The 22357-nt window shown below is 43.7% G+C and overlaps 2 protein-coding genes across 3 annotated transcripts in view; one reads left to right on the top strand and one right to left on the bottom strand.

Annotated features, from left to right (window-relative positions):
* The window catches only part of LOC126561845 (division abnormally delayed protein), a 131619-nt gene that overhangs the window by 47328 nt on the left and 61934 nt on the right, over positions 1-22357 (top strand). The gene's annotated exons all lie outside the window — the stretch shown is intronic.
* The window catches only part of LOC126562844 (elongator complex protein 5), a 561590-nt gene continuing 550766 nt past the window's right edge, over positions 11534-22357 (bottom strand). Inside the window, exon 4 of one of the 2 annotated variants that reach the window (XM_050219435.1) lies at positions 11534-11545. The gene's annotated coding sequence lies outside the window, so the exon portion shown is untranslated. Of the gene's footprint in view, positions 11546-16760; positions 16773-22357 lie in introns of those variants that run through there. The other variant, XM_050219434.1, reaches the window with a different exon arrangement.

Below are 22357 nucleotides of genomic sequence, written 5' to 3'. Positions count from 1 at the left end.
GGCGTTCTAAGGCGTCCACTTCCCCAAAAAACCTGAGGAAGCGGACGACAGACCAGACCATCCATTTCCTGAGCCGGTGGTAGTATAATTTATGATTTGTACTCGTTTGATGGAAGAACGCGCGAACAACGTGGTTTTTTTTTTGTGCACCCGCTTTTGAGCAGCATAAATGGCAGCAGTATGTGAAAGATCGGAAGAAGTGCTTAGACGATGTTGCTGGTGTTTTTTTGTTGCATCTTGTGATTGAATGGGAAGGCCGTGGTCCACGATTGTCTCATAGCGTCGCAGCGTGAGCGGGCTCGTGCCGAAAAACGAAAATCTTATTTCATTAATCATGGCAAGGAGAATTCATTAGACGCTAATGATATTTTCCACACTGCTGAAAGGAAGCGTCCCGAGCAGTTTGTTCAGCGACTTGTGTGCGAGGACAGCGATGTGTTGTTTTTTTTCTGTTTAATGGCAATGCCGAAGGAAATTAGATTATTAAAATCTTGGAAACATTATTATTGCTATTAAATCAAAACATGTAGCATGCGTTGATTATTTTATGATAAAGAGTGCTCTCAGACAGGCCAAGATCGTAGCTGAGAACCGATTGTGAACGGAACTGGCAGCACTGCTAGTGTCAAATTTCTCATTTGCAGGAAAGAGCAACCTGCGCCTAAGAAATGTTAATATTTTGCGAATTTAGTTTTATTTATTTAGTATATGAGAAATGAGTATATGAGGATATATTACCTATAGAAAAATAATACATTTTGTTTTTTCTTTAATTGATTTCAGTTATTCAATTGATTGAAAAGAAAAAAAAAACAAAACGCTGTTGGTTCAACGAAATTTTTTGAAAATTATCACCGGATTTTTTCTACATCTGCACCTGCGAAATTTAACACAAGATCGGTTGTCATTTTTCGCACCTTCGTTCCTCAGCTGCGATCTCGGCCTGTCCGGGAGTACTCAGACAGATTTTGGTTTGATTTTATTTTGACCTAATTTCTGCAAGTCTTTATTGCGGACTTAGAATTTGGAGCGTATCTCCAAATTATAAGAAGCAAAATAAAGTTTTCTTTTTATGACTTGATGTTACTAACACTAGAACAGGTCTCAAATTTATAGCAAGAAATGCTTCTAAAGCTTCACTTAAAGAAAGGTTTGAAACAACTCATAAAATAACAAATACATGTGTTAGTCCAATTTACGATAATGAAAACAATTTAATTACAGAAATTGCTTAACTAACTAACTAACTAAGCTTCTAAAGCTTTCTAGAACTAATTTACGAATAATAGAAATAATAGACTTTGTAACGATCAAAAGCTTGTGTAACACATTTAAAAAGGTACTCTTAAAGCGTATTCTTACCGTTCCATTTGTAATCTGTTGATGTGGAAAATTCCGTGCCCGATTGAAGCTCAAAACTATCGACGAGAAAAGTTAGCATGCCAGCGCAAAGTCTCAGTGGACCATCATTCCCAAACCCTCTGTTTGCCCTACTCAACGGTAACGTTTGATCGACCCGGAGGGGAATTATCCTGACAGAGTTAAAACTTGCTCCAAAGTAGCACAGAATCCACTACCATTCATTACACATCCTGTTTCTTCCTGCGAACTTGCTTGAGCCTTCCTCCAGAAATGTGAGAATAAAAACTAGTTAATGACACCGAAAAGAAACACTCCCAGTCCGGGGAAATGAAACCAATCTGTGAAACCCTTGATTTTATTGTGCCTGTACGTGTCTGTGTCTCCCGGTCTATGATTGTTATGCGCAGCAAATGGAATGTGGAAAGGCGGAAGGGTTTGCGAACTGTCTCGTGGGACACAATCGTTCCGATGAGTAAAACTTTCCTCACCGGGCTGACGAGTGAGTCGTTTCCGTTCGTTACGATTGGAGGAATGGAAGCGATTGCTCGCTCACAGGTTGGCCGCGTGTGTGTGCGTGTCCCGATAGACAGCAGCAGTAGTAGACAAGTGGAAAGCCAACACAGAAAGGACAGAAACTTTCGTCCTTTACTCGTTTTCATAGGCGGCAGACACAGATCCGACGCCATCGCCGAGTATGCCTGGCGCATTAGAAACGTTTGGCCTCACCGTTAGATGCGTCTATGGGGAGTTTTATGAAATTATCTTCATTTTTCTCGTTCAACCACCTAGATGCGATGCCGGCTATTGCCGGCACGGGAAGATGGAACGCCTCACTTAAGGAACTTCTTTAGGAAGTTAATATGATTTTCGCGGAAACAACACTATTACTCGAGTACGGTGTGTGCTTTTCTGCCCGTGTTTTCGTAGCACCGTTTCCAAGGTCTCGCTGTGGGTGTTGCATATTTGAAGAGTTCTATTTCGAGCAGCAATTCCGACTTTTCTCTACTACAAAAAAAGGGTTTCAATAGTACATGTACACCCGGACGGGAGATTGTTGTTCTTTGATTGGATTAAGCTCAAAGCAGCAGCTAGACAGGAGATTGTGTTTGGTTGGTTTCATCCGACGATGTTTAGCTGTAGTTTACATAGCGAAGCTTTGTGCAAGGATAACTACCGTCTGCCGACATATATAATTGTTTCCAGACTCAGACACCGCCCCAGTCCTGCTACTCCACACCGCCAGCCCGCAGTTCAAGAGTGTGGAAAATTAGTTTTAATCATCACAAACCCCAAGAAAGTGCCCGAAGATTTAACTTATTGTTCTAGATAGTTGCCTAGGTGCCTGATGCTGTTCCGTCAATTTGCCCGCGCCATACAGGCGCAAACGGCACACTATTCACGCCCGGCGAATCACTCTAATGATGGAGGATTCCTTTTCTGTCGGCTTTGCAAGTTTCCCCCTTTGTTACCTGGGTGAAAATTTGCACAGGTGAACAATCCTGTGCTTAGTTGTTACTTTTTGATCGTTCGTTTTACGCTGGAATGAAAAAAGGGGTTACTTTCTTTGTGATCATTCGAAACAAAAGAGCGTTGCAGAAACGATTCACCCCGTTGCCCCGAGAACGTGTGATGTTGGGTAGGATGACACGGATGAGCGTGCCATATCCCATCTGTCCCAGCTGTGCACACGTGATCGTGACAACCGGAAGGCAATTATCCCTTTTTGCAATGCAACCGAACCATTGACATCCACTCTCGGTGCCAAGCAACGTCACTTTCTTCGACGTCACGGGTTTTGGAGTTTTTTTTTTTTTAAATCGTTTTGGCTTTCGTGAGACATGGCGCTAGTACACCCTGAGACAATTATTGCATTCTTACGCTAAGCTCCCGTCTCCAGTGCAAGGGTTCTGGGGTCGATTTGTCTTGTGGTGGCAAGAATTCCCCAACCGTAGCGTTGTTGCGGCACGTCGACACTGAAGAATGCACCAAGAATAGCGGGATACGCCGGCTGGCACATCGCTCCTGTCATCGTGGGTGCAAACCGTGTGCCGTGTAGGGATTTTCTTCGGCGTGTCTGTTCCGAAATTCTCTCCTCCGTACCACTTGCACGAGTGTCTGACACCTTCCGTCAGTCGGTCGTCTCAGTGACAGGAGAGATGGAAATAACAGGAGTACGTTTAACGTTGGCATGTCCCATTGCATTGCTCCGGTGTCGGAGGACATAAATTAAAGCGAAAGCGACTCCCGGGTACACCCACCCATCCGGGCATGTACTCTGTACCATACTGGGGACCTGTTTCGCGTTCTATGGGGGGAAAAAACGGAAAGATTAACGAGTTTTTAATTCGCCCGTTATGCTGCGTGGGGGAACGTCTTTATGGGAAAATATTGTTTCAATTATGAGCGTTGTTAGTGCGTATAGATGTTGCCATTTCTATCCACGTTTGGGCGGGTGGCTGGGTTTGGATAAATAGAAACGCTAGTTGCTAGAAGCGATGGTACAGAAGCTGCTGCTAACAAGCGAAATAATAGTTGTGTTCAACAAAATGATGGAATGCATGCATCAGCGTGTGTGGGGTGAACTTATGAACAAATTCTTCACATCTCCATCGCTGCACAACTTCATAAATCTTTTTGTCTTGTTTGTGATACGTAAATTTCAATGTCTACCACCGTGCTGCAAGACAATGGCCGAGAAGTCGGTACGACGTGGTTCATCTGCATGCTTGCCGAACCCCCGTCTACGGTGGGTAGAGTTAGTGCAGCCACGGCATCAGTAAGCGAACGATGTGCCTTCCGAAACTTATTGAAATACCACCGGTTTTGCAGTGCATTGTGACAAGCGCCCTAATAGCTGTCGTTTATTTCAAACGTTTGGCTGAAATGATCTTTATTGCTTTTCCGAAGGTTTAGCAGCAGACCAGAAAAGAGCACCCAGCAATTGAACCAAAACAATCCCATAAAAATATGACGCGCATAAATAGTCGTGTTCTAGCGATGCAAACAAGCGTAAAGAAAAAGGTTGCTCCCATAGAAACATACTCCGAAACAGGTATGATCTCCACCCTTTGTCGGATTGTCCTCAACTGGCACAGATATTATTTATTAGCTCGCTGCCTTTACCACACACCCGCACCATACTGTGCGAATGCATTAATTCGGGTTTCGGTGTTTTCATTTCGATGACATTAATGTGGCTATCGCATTTCTTTTCCCATCTCGTGCAACCCAAAACATGGAAGCAGGGCAAGTAAGACAGACAGATACGTTGGTTTTTATCACCTTGCTGAACATTATAATCGCGCCGAAATATATCTGCCATATATTTCATCAAACCCCATTAAATGTAAGTCTGACTAACGTTTATTGTGGTTGTGCGCCGGATTGAGAAGACCAACCTGTAATAAACGAAATTGACAGCGGTCGGAACGAACGAACCGTCAAAATATGCATATCCCTGTTGTGTTTGGTCGTTTCGTGTGTTTTCTGTGTGCTCTTAACAATTCCTCTACACCACCGTGTGCCTACTGAATGCAACAACGCGGAATTGCATGATGCTGAAATGCTGTGGCAAAGTTTCATTAAGCTGTTTTTGTGTTGGATGACCACCCAACCGGTGAAGGGGCGATTGGGATGATTGGAGCGGCAAAGGTGTATGAGTGTGAAAATTCATCACAAAACACACACACACACGCATCTAGCTACGCACTTGCATGTACCGAAAAACATCAAAGTCCGCCCCGACTTTTCCTCGGCATCATCTCGCACTGCATTTTCTTCTACCAGCTCGTCGGGAGGGACCTTCGTTTTTTCTTCATCTGAAGCGGGCATGGTAAATTTCGTACCTCGGTTTAGCGCGACTCACTCCCCCTCCCAACAAACACACACACAAATAGAGTGTCTACACTAGGCATAGGATGGTATGTGGTGTTGTTTCGGCCGCTATAAATAGGTGCAATTTTCCACCGGCTGCTGCTGATGCTGCTGGTGTACTGTGTTTTGGGTGCGCTAGCTGCTGCTACCAGTAGCACGGGATTGTCAGGCGCAACATGTGGGAATTGTTTGACGGTTGCTGGTGTTTTCGGTTGCCCCCCTAGTTTTACCCGATGTTCGAGGAAGTGAGGAAACTAGCTAGGAAACATTGGGATGGTGGTCAAAATCCAATGATCCTTTTTACCCTCTCACAGCCGTGTTTTGCGTCATTGGTGAACGACAGGGAAGTGAAAGGGGAATCGTTTGCGTACACAACACATGGTAACGGACATTACCTGTAATTGAAGGTTGAGAGGCTTTTGCTATCGGGTAGAAGCATTTTCGAGTGGTTGTCAATATACACCAGTAGTTGGGTGAAAAATAACCCATATTTTACTGACGTTTTTCTTTAACGAGAACATGGACAGGAAAAGGTTTTAATGGCGATTCTCGTGAGATGTAAAGTGTATCTGTTGTTCTTCCACAGAATTGATAGGGACAAAACATACTTTTTGATGTCCATTAAGTAATTGAATTTGCGAAATTGGTCAAAAGGTCTTCAACAGCTTCAAGCTCTTCTTCAATTGCTTCAGCAGCTCCTATTTAAATTTTATAAGTTGCTCGAGTTTTCTTGAGTAGCTAAGAGCTTTGAGACATTTTCGGTGAGTAAGGAAACATCACGTGCACATTAAAAAAGACATTAGCAAAATTTTCTCTAGACTTTAGCGTTAGATTTCTTCACCTGACAGATGCACCTGTTTGCTCTGCTACTCTCGTCGCCATATTTGAGGAAACATTTTATTTTTTCTAACACAGACATTGACGTTATTCGCCCCATTAGAACTCGCAGAGGTAACGCAGACCCTCTCAAACGCATCCCCGGTCAATGACACGAAGCATCAAGCATCAAACAAACCGTGTCAACCGTGATCCGCCAATCCAAAACCCCACACACCGTGTGTAGGACCGTACTAAGGGGTCGAAGAAACCTACCGATGGTGCGGAACGGATGCAAAGGGGTGCGCATCGCGTGACAAAATTCTTCCGAAGGCCCCAAACACACACTTTAGGCTTCAGATCTTTGCAATGGATGGATGATGTTGATTAAATGAACCGGTGTGCCAAAACCTGAAGCAAAGAAAAAAGTTTGAACATGATTACAATGTACTTTTCGATGCTGCCCCCTCGTCTTGCTGTACGCTTCGGTTAAATCTTTTCGTGCGGCACGCGAAGTCTCTGCAATCGGGAGGTTATATACTTCCTTGCCATAGACGAAAATAACATTTGAACAATTTTAGCAACACGACTTCCGCATCCTAATGGCAACCGATTGGCTATGCAGGCCTTGGCGTGTGTCTTCTCTCATCACACCACCAACACACACATACACACACTCTGACCAAAGGTCGGCCACGGTATGTAGAGAAAATAGACATCAACACAAATCATTACGGTGGTTGGTTGTAGCGCAGTTTGGGGGTTTGGGAGGATGTGGTTGCATAATCAGCGTCGCAAGAGACGGGGATGAAAAGTGACACCAGAAACACGGCAACGACGTCCGTCAGTCTGCTGTCAGTCAGAGTGCAGCTAGCGGGCGGATGATGAAGATACTCGCCTGTACTATGGGCAGGAAGGGGTGTCCCGATGCCTCCGTAACCTCCCTCCATCCCTATCATCCTCACAATCCACCGCACAGGGTGACATTTTCATTGACATTCTGCCTACCGATGGTGTTGGAGGTGATAGCGAAATGTTGGTTGCATGGTTCCGCATACTGGCGGCCGTTTTTCAGCAAATCACACACTCATGCGCACCTACGCGTTTGAAGTGCGCACATTTGACTGACACGGTGCTGTTTGTGGACGAAAATATATGGACTTTTTCGGCGAGATGTAGTGCGCAGATTATAAAAACAGCTAATGAACTTCTTTATCTCACTCTACTGACACCGATTGTTATCGCTTGACTATTTTACAAATATTAACACCGCATCGAGACGCGCTTCGTTGATCTCCCTGTCTCTCTCTCTCTTTCTGTCGCTACCCGCTGTACGTTCACATCGTCGTGATCGTCTAGGGCGATTTTGTGCGATCACACCCGTCCTAATCACGTCACGCCGGGGTGATTTGTTTATTTTTAAATCGTACAAATCACTCGCACGATTTTAGAGCCCGTGTTGCAATGTTTTTTTTTTTTTTTGCCACTTTCATGCCAACCACACCCACCGGGTGTTGGTTGTGCCTTGTTGATCGCATGTAATCGTCCCGATTTTGCCACATCTGGTCGATTCGAGCAGAAAATGGTTAACCTTTCCGGTGAGCGTTTGTTTGGTAGGGACGTTTTTTTTTATAGAGCTACGAACGCTACCTCACTTCAGACGATCATATGATCGTACGATCGACTACTCTTGCCAACTACGGGGAAGGTAAATGGATCTTCCTAGAGTGGAAATAGAAAAGCAGTTAACATAAAACTACTTAGCCTGCAGCTTGTTACGATTGCAGACGCGCAATCCGTGTCTCTCAGGTTGCATACGGTCCCTAGGCTACGTTTAAGCTGAAAAAACCCAACCCACTAAAGTAACTTAACACCCATGCGTTTGCCAGACGGCGCCAGTAAAATGACACACATTTTCTCGTACGATAAAATGCTCACCCAAACGTGGGAATCGTGACTGTGGAAAGCTTCATTTTATGCACTCCGGCACCGGTAACATTTAACCAATCACACCGAACGGTTGTGAAGCTGTGCTAAATGTTTGCAAACCGTAGCGAAAAACAATATAAAACTGCATTACTTTAAAGACTGTTTGTAGTCTCTTGAAGGCGTGTGACTTCCGGCCCGATAATGCTGGTTACATCTTCCTGTATCGAATAGCCCATCAGTTGAGCGGATGGAAAAGGTAAACAAAACCTTTATGTACACGAAGTGTCTTTGGTCTGTCTGTTTTTCGATATGCGAATGGTTTTTATTGCACCGAAAACATAAAACGCTAACAACGTGCATTTCTGGTTTTGGGGGCGAGATGTGTCAAGGCTTACAAATCGTGAGTCGTAAAATGGCATCCGACTAGCATCCGCTCCCTTTCGGGGTTGTATATGTAGGTGTGTATGGATCGTTTGGACATTCGGTGAGCATTGATGGGATTATTGGCGAAAGGTGCTAAGTTAAGTCACATGCGTTTGGGTGTGAGAAAATGACGGGGGATGATTATGTGTGGATGATGTTTATGTTTAATTAGGAGAGAATGCTTTTAAGCGAAAGATTGCCAACAGAAAAATGGGTTAATCGTACAAAATAGGAGGAATATATGCTGCAAGTGAACATAAGTTGTTTTACCTAATGACTGTTCAAAGAACAAAACTAATTACGTTGATAACTATCAACTATCGATCTATCAAAACTTTTTATGATTGTGTGTTCCTTCAAAACCATCTCCTCGCCTTCTCTTCTTGATGCTCATCCAACTTTCTTCTTCTATGTCAAAATAAATGTCAAATAACATCCTTTTTCCCGTTCTCTAAATCCTGTCATGTTTAGTTACTCTCTCTGTGGCTCTTCATTAACACGTTCTGACTGTGTGAAGGATCTGGACGTTGTTGTCGACTCTAGGCTGACGTTGGCTAGTCACATAGAGAACGTTGTCTCTAGCGCTAGCAAAACTCTTGGAAGTCTGCATCGGTTGGCTTCGGATTTCCGCGATCTCCTGTGCCTGCGCGCTCTTTACTGCTCGTTGGGGCGCTCGACGCTGGAGTATACTGCAGTAATTTGGTCGCCTTCTACAGCTGCGTCTCGAATTGAGCGGGTCCAGAGGACCTTTACGCGGTTTGCTATGCGCAAAGTGTTTGGGGTACTGCCTGCTCAGCTCTGCCTTCGTAACCGTCACGTTGTCAGCTGCTGGGTCTATTACCTTTAGAAACCCGCCGCACTCAAGCCCAGGTCAGTTTCATCGCCTCCCTCGACGACCCTTTTTTGCTATCCTCTATCAATTTTTATGTTCTTATCTTTCGTCTGCGCCCTCGTGCTCTCCTGACCGTCACAACACGGCGCACAGCTCCAAGTGCGAATGATCTTTTGCTGTGCGCTTTCCGTGCCTTTAATTCTTCCTTAAACCCATTTGACTTTTCCTTCTCTTGAAGAATAAAGGAAAACATTATTATACAACGATGTCTGTGAAATTTTAGTCATAATCCCACTGGAACTCAAATCATTTTCACTCCAAAACCAGGTCAGGTCAAAGATCAACTCTCACTGTACAAATTGTTCCCGCTTGCGATAAATAATCTTGATTTTGAAATGCCAATCACAATGCCATACAACCATCATTGACAGCTCGTAATGGAGGATGGCGCCATTCCGTTTTTTTTCCTCGCTAAACGCTCACCATGAACCGATGAATGTTGCGCATTGTTCCTCAAGATCGATGCATGATCGCACCCTAAAACCGCTAAGCGAGGCCCGGCTGCGTAGGATGAAGCAATTAACCGGACAAAGGTACATGAGCATGAATGCAGTTCCGAAACCGCGTACCCACCGAACGTATTTCCAACTTAAAATTGACAATGTTAACAATAGCACACACACACACACGCATACACTAGTAACGCGTTCCACATGCGTATGGGAACTAATGAATGGCGTATGAATCACCTTTGGGGTGTGTGGTTGTTGTTGGTGCACGTGCCAGCTGACAAACCCGATCATAACACTCTTCCGGTGATTAATGATCAATTGTCACGCGGATGCAGCCGCTTGCCGATTTATGCGACTGTTGACATTGTTCGGTACGTGGATAAGGCGAGAGCGGAGGTGATGTATGTTGTACATTTCCATGCATCTTTTTCGTACCCGTTTGGGACTTTGTTTCCTTCCTCATAGATGTGTACGCTCTGACCAACTTCATGACAGCTGAGATCCGTCGGAATTTGCAAGAATTCTGGGCACGTAAAAGAAACCCCCATTTTCTCTCCGTCCAAGAACTCACCCGGGCACATCTTTTGCAAAACTATTTCACTGTCCTGTCCGTGCCTGCCCGTTCCCGGTTCGGACGGGTGAAGTGTCCGTAATTATGAATAATATTTTATGCAATAATTATTCATCAAAGGTGGGGGTACGCTCCACATGTGTCGTCCTTAATGGACGTCATCGCGCGGAACTTGGCACAACCGTGGAATGGTTCGCAAACAACGAATCCCTTGGGAAAGGATGCCTGCACAGCAATTTCTTCTATCGCTCCATTTCCCGGAAAAAGAACTTCTGAAAACTCTACGGTAATGAATTGAGTTACCTCAGGTCCGTCCTTATGCGCAGCTGCTTGGCTGCTATCCGGAATGCTTCCAGCTTCGATGCGCACAGGGGCTCAGCGTTCGCTAGGTAATTATTTATTCAAAGCTTGAAGCTCGCACGCCGGGCATCATTTCATATTGCTTTTCCGCAAAACCCTTTTTGCGTGGTGATGTGCAAGCGACAGACAAGAACATAGTGTAGTTCGAGTACCGCGAGGCGAAAGGATGGAAGCACACATACACACACACACACCCGCCGAACAGCGTCCGGGGACAAATGGGGAATATTTAAAAGTATAAAGCGCGTCCGGCCGGTTATGCAGAGTGGAATTAATTGAAAATTTATTTCAAGAAAAAGAACTGCAGTTCATATGCTAGCAGGAACGGAACCCGGATCTTGTCCTTCCTGTGCGAACTTGCCTTAATGTGTGCCTGAGCAGTTTTGCACTTTGTTCTCCTGCAAAGGAATGCAAGAATTTCGACCCACTGGGCTGCAATTTACTTGAAGGGGACGACGCACCGGGTATAATTCCTTCTTCTTACACCGTTCACCGTGTCTGGTTACAGACTTATTCTTAATGAAGTAGCAGCAGTAAGCCATAGCCAGTTTACGATGCGATAAATTTCATTAAAGCGCACTGCAGTTTTTTTTTTTGTGCGGCACGGGAAAATTTAATTTGTTTGGTTTGTGATTTGGCATGTCCTGCTCGTGGAGGGTGTTCTGTGTGATCTTTTGTTAATCCCGACCGTCGTAGTACAGCTTGGTAACTTGATCTGTGGACTGTCCAGTGATTTTGTTTGTTTGAAAATCATTTGGGATAGTTCAGGCAAGGACTGATGGATTTTTTTTATAAAGATATTTAGGGCATTGTACTTTTTTGAACAAAAAAGGCCTATTATTTGCATCCGGGCTAATTTTTGTGTGGCTTGCTGTATGCCCATTCTCCTTTTTATTAGCTATTATTTCTTTGTTTGTGAAAAATAGCGTCTTTCCCCTTTCAAATAAGAAAAATCGCTCGCAAATCTGCTTTTATTTTCTTGATTTTGTATTTATCTGGAACAATTTCTTCTCTCTTTTCTTAATGCTTGCAACAAAGTACAAACAAACCGCACAGAAAATGCTTCATACTGGTGATCTCATCAGCCAACTGACCAATATGGAGAAAAGAAATTTGTGCGTGCGAAATCCATTTGCTGCCAAGAGCACACACACACGAAAATGGGTTCAAGTTTAGTGCTCTGAATGCATCTCACACAGCAAACAAATGCTGCAAAGAAGGTTGACAGAGTGTGGCCTTAAGATTGATTTACTTTTTTGTTAAACTCCGTCGTGGTCTGCTTTTCGATAATGCAAAAACCATCAACCAGAAGAAAATATAAACAACAAAAACCGAAACAGTGGAAGAAAAGTGTGGCATATTTCTGCTGAAATGGCGATGATTAACTTGTTGCAGGTTTCGTCCGCCGGTCCGTACGTGCCCGAGTGCACTCGAGATGACGTCAGGGACTGGTAGCAATCTTCGGTGTGTGCAGTTCTTGTGTGTCACACCGAAAACCCTTTTCGTTTGCTCAACAAAGTGCACCGATGGTTTATGATGTATGTAACATAAATAAATGGGTGATTAAACATAAACAAACATTTGCGACGCCGCGAACAAAGAGTTTGTGTGCGGCTTTTGTTTGCCTGGTTTAAGGAGAAATGAAAATAAATAATCTAAATTGAATGCGAAATTGCTATAAACCATTTGTTGTTGATTCAAACGCAACAAAGGAAAGGATTGTGGGTAGCAAAACGGGTTATGTAGCGGTGGTTAAATTGTGGGATCATTTAACAGTATTACAATGTGAATGTCTTTGCACATGCTGAGCATTTCCTCTTCTTCTTGACTTAACGATCTTCTAAAGCCAAGCCGGCCATCGAATGGTTTACTAGACTTGCCGATACCACGTAGTTGTATCACCAGTTCATCATCATCAGTTCATCATCAGTTGTATATCGTAGTTCTGTAACTACTGACCCATAATGTCAAGAATATTTGCAGTTATGGAAATATTCTATAACTTTCAACTGCTCATGCAACTCATATAATGAATTTAAAGTTTATCTGGATAATGACGCATTATTGTGTACTTACGATACCTGCCAATCTGTTTACATACGAACAGCAGTTGGGACGGTCTCAAGACAGTATAATAGCCTGTGAAATTATTATCCTCCAATTGTTTATAATCTCAACTACACAATAAAGCGAGCGCCGAATTGTTGACGCCAATCGCGCTAGTCAGTTTACAATAAAACAACCCCCAAAAAAAACTATCATCATGGTGCGTCAATATGTCTTAAGAACGCGCATTAGCGGTCGGTAAAAGTTGTTTGCAATTTCGGTCGATGACTTCCCTATCCAAGAAACCCGTAGTGTGTCCTTGAAGGTTGTTGCGGCATATTCGGCTACACCGAATACGATTCCAACTAGAATAAAAAAAACATCGACACGAAGACAAAAAAAAACATCGAAGTAACATTACTTGAAACGGTCGTTTGAACCGTTCCTGATCGATCGGTTGTGATTTTTCGGTGTCCCACCACCATGTGGTTTTTTTTGTTGCTCCCTCACAAGACCTCTAAGCAAGCAGAACGCACACACTGCAACGTATTTGTTGGTGGCCTCTGATATATTGCAGCAAACAAACGAACAAAAAAAGGGTTTGTGCCATTCAAGAACAACATCCACGATCGAATGAAACGATGTGCGATCAAACAACGGTGTGTTCCAATAAGACGCACCGAACCGTATCCCCCGGATGTGTTTCGTACGTGTACTTGCGTGGTTTCCCTGGCAGCAGCAACAGCATCATCGTAGGAGTTCACGGCTCGTTTGCCCAAAACGGTTTAAACCGCAATCTAATCGCCGTGTCGCCTTCTTTGATGCCTTCGATCACGATAGCACACGGACCGAAGATCGGTGGTTTCATTTTCCAACGGTGTTGGGGGGGGGGGGGTTTCTTCCCCATTTTGTTTTTTTTTTTTGCATGCGTGTGGTGAGGAGTGTGGGTTTGGCTTTTTGTCAAATGCTTTTGAGCAGTCAACCCCACCAATTTGACACATTCACTTGGTTTGGTTTGAAGCACTGCTTGTTTGGAGGGAAAAAAACTCCGTAAAGTGTTATTTTTTTGTTAACTACCAACAAGAATGAATCGGGAAAGGGAGTTAGTTCCCACGAGCATCATTTTAATGTGAAAATGAATGACCAATCTTTTGTATGGTGGATTGGTGCTCTTTGTTATGGATGGCACGATAGCACTTCAGTTGGTTCTTTGGTTTTATACGCATCGTTTAACAGTAACATTAGTTAGATTTATAAAATGTTTAAGTTCGTTGGTTATTTTCCAAAAAAGAAAAATAGATCTCATCACAGCTAATCAAGATTTTAATTTTTAATTTATTCGTGCGTGCAGCCTTCCGGGACGGGCATGTAATGTCTCAGTAATGTGTGAGCTAATTGGACACTTAGACCCCCCCCCCCCCCCCGTCAACCGATCATGCTTCACGCCTACTCGTTCCTTAACTTGACCCATCACCATAGTTCGTGATGCTTGGTTGGTCGTTGCAAAAATGGATAAAATGTGTACGGCTCATTACGCACGACGATTAAGTTCCACAGCTTAAGCCCAGCTCGAGCCCAAAATCTTTTTCTTGAATGAAAAAAAAAGAGAGACGCTGAAGCAGAGCAATGAAAATGTTACGCGATGAAGAACGAAAGAGGGAACAAAGGCATCAAAAAACGGGCCAACCCAAACATCCCAAACCACGCATCTTGGCAATGTTGGGAATGGCCATAAGCTTAAGGAAAGAAAAAAAGGGTTCCTTGCGGTGGTGGTCATTTGTCTTGAGCGCTAATCGACGGAGACCCCGTTGTGTGAGTCAGGAATGGCACAGTTTTGGAAGCATTTCCAGCTCCTTTCGACCGGAATCGACCGTAATGCGGATGAGACAGATTCTTGTGCCGAGCCTGATGGGTACTTTTCTGCTCTGCGCTGGGGTTTGATACCGTCAGCCGTGACGAAAAATGCGCTAAAGGGTCGTCCGTGCTCCGTAAGCAGGAACCTTCCCCCGCGCACCAGGGATGGAAGCGCTCGTCTCATGTGAGCGGGGATAATTTATTTAACGTTTTTAATTGACGCTAATAAAGAGATAAATGTTGGCAGGTTTAGGAAATTGTAATTTATACTCCAGCCCAGTTCCGGAGGCACACGCGCCCCGTAAATGGGACGTTTTGGTGGTGAAGTTTTTTTTTTCTTTTTTGCTGGGCATAAATCATTGCGAAATCGAGCGTATTAAGTTTGGTTCTTATTTACTCGACTTAGCAGTTTTGAAGTGGGTGAAAAGTTTCCCTTTTTCTTTGCATTGCATTGTTTAAAATATTCGGTGGAAAATAAAACCATTCGATCGTCCAAATGTAAATACTTTTTGATTATTTGAAAAAAGCTCTTCAATGTGTCCAATTTCTATTCCAAAACCATTTTCACACACCATTGGCTAGGTAAATACGAACGAACGCGACACTCCCTCGTCAAACTATCTGCAAATGACACTTTAAATTGTGTTCGCGGTGTTGAGTTTTTCACCGTTTGTTCTAGCTGAATTTCCATTACCGAATCCGCTATCTCAAAGCGCTGAAATCAGTCGTTTTATTACCAACAGCATTGGTTAGCATCTTGAAACAACGAACGCTACAACAACGCTGGTGTGAGGTGATTTTGAGAAAATTGAAAATATAAAAATTGATTGTTTTGTCTTCCTTTTTCCTGCAATGTGGTTTGCTTTTTTTTATTTTTCTTCACTTTTGCCGGCCTTGTTGTACCAGTCGTAATGCTAAATGAAGACTTTCTGGAGAAAAATAAAGCACGATTCGACCACGGTTCCGGGGGCAATGTGGCGTTTGGACAGAGCACAATGTCAAAGGCAAGAGACTCGTTACTGGCTTATCTCACTGTCCAAGTGGTGACAGTGGCAAGCAGACGAGCATAAGCAAGTTTTGCTGGCAACCAAAAGCAAAAACAAAGTTCATTCTATCTATTCCAACCATTAACAGATCGATTGCGATGGAGCGAATGATTGTTTAGGAATTCTATTTAGCTTTTCCTTCTACTCCGTCGGAAAATTGATTCATCTCATTTACGTTTCACTACGTCAGTTTTAAATGCTTTCTCAAAGTGCGCTCTTGGCACTCTCGTGACTAGTCCGTGAGGAAGAAAATTTTGGTTCGCTTAAAAGTCATTAAGATACGCTTGCTGATTGTAGACGATATATTGACAAACACTTGCATTGTTCGGCTGGGGCCACCCCATTTCCTTCCGGAAAAAGAGGCTGGAAGGGAACAGACCCACACACACACACACACACATATCCGTGTACTTTCGGTAATGGTGCACCGTACCGGAAAAGCATTCAGTTTGCAGGTTGCTCATTAATATACCATGTTGCCTGAATTAGTTTCCTTTGTTTGGGCAGCTTGATTATGCTTTTATGCAGGCAGAGTCGCAATCATGTCACCTGAGAATATTCCGGTGACGAGCACCGGCAGTTGTTGGTTTGGCGACCATGGCGAAAAACATGGCGACATCCTTCGGCACTTCGGTTCGACGATGCATAATAGAATGGTTGGATCATTATTATTGGTGTTTGCGTCAGTAATCACCACCTGTCCGCCCTAGCTTTGGACGTTACCTAATCGTAATGCACTACACATTGTGAATCGAAATACAATAAAGGTGACTATGATAATAGAGCTGAAAGCGTAGCGGGAGTGAGATTCATTAGTTATAGCCGCACATTGTCTATGTGCTGTGTGTGGTCGTTATGGGCAGCAGCTCAAGAAGTTTGGTTGGATGGAGCGATGTTTGTGAACTAGCTAACAATGCGGTTGTATTGAATTCTATAGAAAATACTTATAAAATGAGCCACATTGAGTTTTGATGTAATTTATATAGAATCAATACCACCGTGTAATGTTTCCAACCGTACTCGAAATCATCAGGCTGCATGCGGATAGTGTTTCCAGACCCATACATTAGGCTCCATTCTACTGCTCGTCTCACAACATTTTCCATCTCGTCCATCTTCCTTGAGGAATGCAACCAATTTTTGTGTGTCTGTACATGTTGTTATCTGTTATGACAGTTGGTGCTGCTGCTTTTACGGGGCTGTAAATTATTTTTAATCCCTTCGGTCCCATCGTTGTGCATAGCCGAGCGCCGCTGCGATGCTGCCCTCTCGCTGATGGGTCGTTGTCGCTGATGAAGATGTTTGTTTAGATAAGGCAAGGGAAATAAAGTATACACACATGTGATGCACGCTGGCGGTGGTCTGGTTTTAAGGTAAAGGCGTCGTACCACGGCGACTTGATAACCCGTGCATCGGAACGATAAGCTGCTACAAAAAACGTCCGACGCGTGGGTATCCATGTTCTCACCTTAGCATTACTACATACTCCGAGATGATCCGGGAAATTAATTTTGCTCTACTGTAGGTTACTTTATTTTCCTGCTACGTGATGAAACTCGTCCGTGTGTACAAACTGCAGTTTCCAGACGAGAGGATCACACTGTCAGCATGAAGATGGTGATAACGATTACAACAATAGTAACACACCGAAAGCTTGGTAACTGATGTTTACACGTGAGATATGGTACATTTTCTCTCACATCACTTGTGCAAGCTATCACACACTTTGTACGGTTCTAAGCCCCTGACAAACCCTTACTTACGCTAGCGATTTAGATAGAGACATTGACACGCACAAGAATCAAACGCCAATGGGACGTCTAGATAAGATTGTCCCAGACCGTAGTACTGCAGTATTTTTATGGTTATGAGCTTATCTAATAGGTTCATCTTTGTCGGCTACACGCGGTACGTGACGCAGGCAGTAACGCGTAACTATGGATAAAGGTGATTTCTTCTGATTGACCGATTAGCCGAAACCACATTGATGGCGCTTTGTAATCGGCTATTTGTTGATAGCGGTACTGGATGTAGATGCTCTTCGTCTCTGGCTGGGCCCAACATCCGCGTTCGAACCGATTAAATCTAGCAATACCTCAAGCATAACCCACACTGGGGTCTAGTGATTCCAGACGCGTGTTTTTTTTTTCCCCCGTGCGTATCTCTCTCGCTGCCTCCGGTCGGTTTTATCAATCACACATCGATTCGGTTTACCACAGAAAACGGGAGTGCTCCGTTAACACTGTACAAACATCCGCCTCGTCCGCCGCAAGCGCATTCTCCTCGTTGTGAATGAAATGGGAACCGATTTGACAGCTTGATTTACTGATTCTTGACAGATGAGCCTACCCGGGCCGTCCGTCTTGGCCGTGGTGAAAGTGTTTCGATGGTGATAATTTACGACTCCACGCAAACCGTATCGGTATGTCCGGGGTATCGGTATCGGAAGCGAGACCCGCTTCTGTGCAACTGCACATCGTTTGCCGCCAGCCTTTATCGGACCGTTGTTGGGCCGGAACCAGGCGTTTGAGGGCCGCTGATGAGGAGGGTTTTTTTTTCTCTTGTGCTGGACGATATTATCGGGATTGTTTGTGGATGGCGTCACGATTGTCCGTGGGTGTTTCTAGTGTTGGGCTCTAGTGCAACGCTCTCAGAATGTAAACACACGCTTAATGTGGCCTGCATGCTAGCAGGTCTTCGACAGTAGAATGCACTTGTGTGTGTGTACGTTCTTGAGTTTATTTTTTTAATGCGAGACAGAAACCACAGCGTGCCATGGTTTTGGGGAATTTTCAATTCTCATGTGGACTATAGTAATAAAAGGAAAAAATAAAATGAGTTCTTGAAATGAAGTAATTTAAATAAGAACATCTCATTTAAAAACTCAACTATGCTGGAACTTCTTCTTCTTCTTCTTGGCTTAACGACCCTTTAAACATTACGCCGGTGGTCATCGAAATAAATTACTTACTAGATTTGCCGACACCACATAATCGGAGTTCGATAAACTACGAGTGGACGGATCCCCCCGCTTGGGATTCGAACCCCAGTCCAGCCGTTTGAAGACCGGCGCCGCTGTCGCCTACACCATCGGGCCGCACTATGTTGAAGCTATTAAATACTTTATTTAAGCATGCTTTATCGGATAAATGTTCTCTCGGTGTTTCGCGTGGGAATGATGATAATGTAAGATAATTAAAATTGTAATTGAATTTGCTCCTGAGCGTATCAACCATGCAAATTCTACTAGGATGCTTCGAGAAAGAGTAATGATTAATTTGATAATTCTTGGAGGAGTTTATTGGTTTTGCATATTAGTTAGAACTTTACGTTTATTATGGGCCAGTAAAAACACAAACTACTGTCCTCAAATAAAGTCAAAAAAGGTGGAAAAAACATAATAAGTTCTATTCTTACATACAATCAAAGCACAATCAATTGCTTGCCGTAGAAACTTTGTATACAAATATTCCAGATTATTGATAATAGGCGGAATTTTTCTACGAATGCGTCACGGTTGAATTCCCGCTGCAAAGACTCGTTAGTCAATCATCCGGTACAATCACAGAACCCCCTTGTGTACATCATTGCAATAGAATAATTAAAACTCCCTCCCCCCTGGAGCACATTAGCCGAGCAAAAATTGTCATGTGCGCTGCAGCTGTGTATTAAAGATATATCCCCGTAGCTGTACTGCGATGAATTCCATTTGAATGTGTAAAATGCGTCAAGCTACCCCTTACACTAATTACCCTCGTCAAACCGGTGCTGCACCGGAAAGTGATACCATTTCCGAGAAGCTTGCAAAGCTAATCAATACAACCTCCGATCTGAATCATTTTTCTATGGGTGGGAGCGCTTTTTTATCATCCTTTGTGAGCAGATGACTGAAATTTTTAATTTAAACTTGTGCGCTGGTTTATCAAGATCGCCTTTCCTTCGGTTGAGTCATTGAAGATGATTTTACACCCGTAAAGCTACACTCCAAAGATGAAAGCTTCCCGCGGAGCATGCATGTCATGTCCGTATAATGATATTGATTTTTCATCCCACTGTATTTTTACACGTTCAAGTTTTATGTCTGGTAGGTTACTTTGGAACGCTTGGGGATGCAATGAGCAAAGAGAGAATTCTCACGAAATTGTGCCCTGCAGGGTAGCTCTGAAATTTTGTGTGTAAAAAAGCTTACTACACGGACATCACTAGCCTTTACTGAAGGTGGTTGTTCAGAGAGCACACTCGAAAGAGTCATTTCTTGAAATTTCATTTTATTGCCAACTTGGTAACTCTCTAAAGTTTATTAAAATATTAAAATAAATGACCGCTTTGTGTGCTTACATGATTAAAGTTAAATACAACAACCTGATGAGGATGAATGCAGCAGGACATGTCCTGCCAGTGGCGTGGAATTCTACCGCCCCATCCATCATCAGCTTGAAGTGGCACGTCTGTCACTATTGTGCAAAAATGCAAGGTAAATATACTTCGATAAATACGGTTTCTTCTCTTTGCTGCAGCAATCATTTGGACAGTGCTGTACAACGATTGCTATTTTAACTTTAGCACAAACCCACCGATGCCGAGAAAACGAGCGGCACTTAACAAAAAAAAAAAACGCACAATGTAGTTCGTTCGTTTGTAGCTGTGTGATGGGGGTGTGGGTGGATGCAACAATGTTGCACCCACAATAAACAGCAGAGCGAGGAAGTTTGTGTGTGTGCGACTGGTGGTGAAGGAGGGATGTGTGCCTCAGGCTTTTGAACTTTTTCACCGACAATTCGTACGCTAAAACCTTGACTCGAACCGTGCAACTTTTCTCATCCTTGGTGTGTCTCGCGGATAGTGCTCAGAGCTTTCCCAACATTGGAACGGCTGGGTCAGCCGAGGTGTGTGTGGTAGTAGAGGAGACGCAAAACTGGTGCGGCATGAAGATATCTTCAGCAAATATGTAATCTCGAGCGATTCTGCCTCACGCGACTGGGGTTGACTTCTCCTGCTTCGGCGGCTGCTTAGCGATCGTTTGTTTGCCTGGGTGGATCTCCTCCGTTTGCGTCGTTTGCTCGTGTTTTTTGTGTGCAGTTCCTCTACATTCATTCCATGCCCATCATGGTAAGGAACGGCATGCCAAGTTTTGGTGTTGAAGGCGTGTGTTTATTCCTTTATGCTACGTACATACGCTGTGCCATGTTGTGTGCGGTTGTTCAGATCCTTTCTGTCGGGGGGGGCCAAAGGGCGGATAAAAAGTGGGAGAAGAACTGACAAAAGTTGAGCTTGCTCGTAGTTTGAGTTGATTAAATTTATTCATTATAATTGTGGAAACTAGATGAAGCGTGCAATGGTGGAGATGGTGGGGACGATAAAATGTCGGAGACATTCTTTAGATGTACAAATGTTTGTTGAAACCACATTCCAGAGGCTGGTAGTTCTTAAGCAGTGGGTGCTATGGCGTGAAATTAAAACTTTTTTGAGAAATAATCTGCGTAAGAAAATTCTATTTTTCTTTTACAGGGATGTGCTTTGAAGCTTAACAGTTTATTAAATATATTTTTGGCACTCTTGACATTATTGAGCCATGGGATTTATTCAATTTTCATATAAAATATAAAAGTAAATTGAATAACTGTAAAACCGGTTGGGGTTAATAATAGCATCTCTATAAAAAGGCAAAATAATTTCAATTAAAACCATCCCACAAACAACATGGGGAAAAAAAGTTCAACCATCAATCAATTGATTGCTATTTCTCAATTGCTTCACACTACCATAAATGCTCGCTCAGGGTTTTCTGGTGTTGATCAATAAAAAAACGATTGACTCGCTGCATGAGACACCATTTATTTCAATTCCTGTTGCAATACATTCCGTCCCGGATCCCGATCTAGCTTGTATAACGATTGAAACGATTCAGAAGATAAAACACACAAAAATTACAAACAATCAACCTAACCTTACTCTATTATTTACTTTCCATTTCAGGTAAATGATACTGCTACCGAACCGAATGAACTACAAAATTAGTACCGAAGCGTCAACGTCTGTCAATCAGGAGGAGAAAAAAAACCGACCCCTCCATCAATCTTAAGGACCGGTGCGCAAAGGGACCGTAAAAAAAAAAGGTTTGCAATCATTTGCAACGTGTGCTGCGGGATGTGCTTTGCTTTGACACTTTTACGTCATTCGCCGAGGTGTTGGTCGTTACTAAAAGAAAACGAGACCTCCTCCTCCAAACAGCATGCTCTTAAAGTGGCATCTTTGACGCAACGTAACGTGACCAGCAATTGTGCTGTGGTACACGCGCGCACGAGAAGCATGTGGTAGAAAAATGTGCTCCAGAAAAGACAAGAATCCCTGCAAATGACGTCCGTCACGCGAATCGAACCGCAGAATCAATTCTAGCCCTCAGCTGGTGGCCCGGTGACTGCATCGATCGTGACAGCGTGCTTAAAGTTAACGGACAGCGCACCAGTGTATGTGTGTACCTTTATTGGAAGAAGAGGAATTTTCCTTTTTGTTGGTTGCCAGCGATTTGCCCTGAAGCTGGAGGTGCCACTTGTCGTATCCCGATTCGGCTGTAACTAATAGGAGTTTAATTTCGTTGGAAACGAATTAACACTTGACAAGCCCAGCATGATGGGGCAGGGGTCGGGTCCGTCGGGTTAGTCCCCGTCCCCGGAACTAACCGATGAGCGTGTTTCGCACCCCGACAAACCAGAGACAGGCATCCACCCGGCAG

The sequence above is a fragment of the Anopheles maculipalpis genome, chromosome 3RL, assembly GCF_943734695.1.
Source record: "Anopheles maculipalpis chromosome 3RL, idAnoMacuDA_375_x, whole genome shotgun sequence".
Lineage (NCBI taxonomy): Eukaryota > Metazoa > Arthropoda > Insecta > Diptera > Culicidae > Anopheles > Anopheles maculipalpis.
This window is presented reverse-complemented; position numbering and strand designations above follow the sequence as displayed.